This window comes from Oncorhynchus mykiss, chromosome 19, assembly GCF_013265735.2.
Source record: "Oncorhynchus mykiss isolate Arlee chromosome 19, USDA_OmykA_1.1, whole genome shotgun sequence".
Taxonomy (NCBI): Eukaryota; Metazoa; Chordata; class Actinopteri; order Salmoniformes; family Salmonidae; genus Oncorhynchus; species Oncorhynchus mykiss.
The window spans coordinates 2814876-2817797 of NC_048583.1; positions in this window are offsets into that span (position 1 = coordinate 2814876).

Sequence of the window (2922 nt, forward strand, 5' to 3'; positions counted from 1 at the left end):
TAGAATGAAGACTAAAATGTATTTTTTTGTCCTCTCTGCTACGCTTGCAATATTCCGGTAAATTGTCTAGATATCCCCGTTGAAGGATTCCAGATTCCCTGATTAATACGTTCAGATTCTGGGAATCTTTCATCCGGAGTTTTTGGAAAAACCTTGGAATTTTGGGGGAAATAGAGTTTCTGGAATTTTGCAAACCTACTTCCTGCTCACTAAGCCCTACTCAACCAGAACTGCATCTTGAAACATCAGGGAAATAATCAACCTACTTCCTGCTCACTAAGCCCTACTCAACCAGAACTGCATCTTGAAACATCAGGGAAATAATCAACTTCCGAACGGCTGTATGTGAATGACTGAAGGAGTGATCTCTGTCTATGCTTTGTCATGCTGTACATCAACCATTAAAAATACAGAACTGTTAAGACTCTCTCCTCGCTTCTTCTTCTCTGACCCTTACTGGCTACTGAGTTTCTTCTATTGTATGGTTTAGTTAGACAGTAGATGAAGAGGTTTAGTTAGACAGGAGATGAAGAGATTTAGTTAGACAGTAGATGAAGAGGTTTAGTTAGACAGGAGATGAAGAGGTTTAGTTAGACAGGAGATGAAGAGATTTAGTTAGACAGTAGATGAAGAGGTTTAGTTAGACAGGAGATGAAGAGGTTTAGTTAGACAGGAGATTAAGAGGTTTAGTTAGACAGTAGATGAAGAGGTTTAGTTAGACAGGAGATGAAGAGGTTTAGTTAGACAGGAGATGAAGAGGTTTAGTTAGACAGTAGATGAAGAGGTTTAGTTAGACAGGAGATGAAGAGGTTTAGTTAGACAGGAGATGAAGAGGTTTAGTTAGACAGTAGATGAAGAGGTTTAGTTAGACAGGAGATGAAGAGGTTTAGTTAGACAGGAGATGAAGAGGTTTAGTTAGACAGGAGATGAAGAGGTTTAGTTAGACAGTAGATTAAGAGGATTAGTTAGACAGGAGATGAAGAGGTTTAGTTAGACAGTAGATGGTGATGAAGCGGTTTAGTTAGACAGTAGATGAAGAGGTTTAGTTAGACAGGAGATGAAGAGGTTTAGTTAGACAGGAGATGACGAGGTTTAGTTAGACAGGAGATGAAGAGGTTTAGTTAGACAGGAGATGAAGAGGTTTAGTTAGACAGGAGATGAAGAGGTTTAGTTAGACAGTAGATGAAGAGGTTTAGTTAGACAGGAGATGAAGAGGTTTAGTTAGACAGTAGATAAAGAGGTTTAGTTAGACAGTAGATGGTGATGAAGCGGTTTAGTTAGACAGTAGATGAAGAGGTTTAGTTAGACAGGAGATGAAGAGGTTTAGTTAGACAGTAGATAAAGAGGTTTAGTTAGACAGTAGATGGTGATGAAGCGGTTTAGTTAGACAGGAGATGAAGAGGTTTAGTTAGACAGGAGATGAAGAGTTTTAGTTAGACAGGAGATGAAGAGGTTTAGTTAGACAGGAGATGAAGAGGTTTAGTTAGACAGTAGATTAAGAGGATTAGTTAGACAGGAGATGAAGAGGTTTAGTTAGACAGTAGATGGTGATGAAGCGGTTTAGTTAGACAGTAGATAAAGAGGTTTAGTTAGACAGGAGATGAAGAGGTTTAGTTAGACAGTAGATGAAGAGGTTTAGTTAGACAGGAGATGACGAGGTTTAGTTAGACAGGAGATGAAGAGGTTTAGTTAGACAGGAGATGAAGAGGTTTAGTTAGACAGTAGATGAAGAGGTTTAGTTAGACAGAAGATGGTGATGAAGCGGTTTAGTTAGACAGTAGATGGTGATGAAGCGGTTTAGTTAGACAGTAGATAAAGAGGTTTAGTTAGACAGTAGATGAAGAGGTTTAGTTAGACAGAGGTTTCGTTAAACTCTGCTAATCTTTCTATAAAATAACAGACTGACAGACAAGAGACGGAGAGCAGAGTTAGGAGATGAATACAAACTGTTTTTCCATCATCTCTGCTGTGATGACACCTATATGTTGTTTTACAGTTCTTCTTCACCTGCATTGCTTGCTGTTTGGGGTTTTAGGCTGGGTTTCTGTACAGCACTTTGAGATATCAGCTGATGTACGAAGGGCTATATAAAATAAATTTGATTGATTGATTTGAGTATAAACACAGGAGCAGCGTTTCACGAGAAACATTTAGGACCCCATATTGACTCCTCCTGTGCCTGGCTCAATCTAGAGAAAATGTTTAGCATCTCCATATTGACTCCTCCTGTGCTTGGCTCAATCTAGAGAAAATGTTTAGCATCTCCATATTGACTCCTCCTCTGCCTGGCTCAATCTAGAGAAAATGTTTAGCATCTCCATATTGACTCCTCCTCTGCCTGGCTCAATCTAGAGAAAATGTTTAGCATCTCCATATTGACTCCTCCTGTGCCTGGCTCAATCTAGAGAAAACATTTAGGACCCCATATTGACTCCTCCTGTGCCTGGCTCAATCTAGAGAAAATGTTTAGCATCTCCATATTGACTCCTCCTGTGCTTGGCTCAATCTAGAGAAAATGTTTAGCATCTCCATATTGACACCTCCTCTGCCTGGCTCAATCTAGAGAAAATGTTTAGCATCTCCATATTGACTCCTCCTCTGCCTGGCTCAATCTAGAGAAAACATTTAGCATCTCCATATTGACTCCTCCTGTGCCTGGCTCAATCTAGAGAAAATGTTTAGCATCTCCATATTGACTCCTCCTGTGCTTGGCTCAATCTAGAGAAAATGTTTAGCATCTCCATATTGACTCCTCCTGTGCTTGGCTCAATCTAGAGAAAACATTTAGCATCTCCATATTGACTCCTCCTGTGCCTGGCTCAATCTAGAGAAAATGTTTAGCATCTCCATATTGACTCCTCCTGTGCCTGGCTCAATCTAGAGAAAATGTTTAGCATCTCCATATTGACTCCTCCTGTGCTT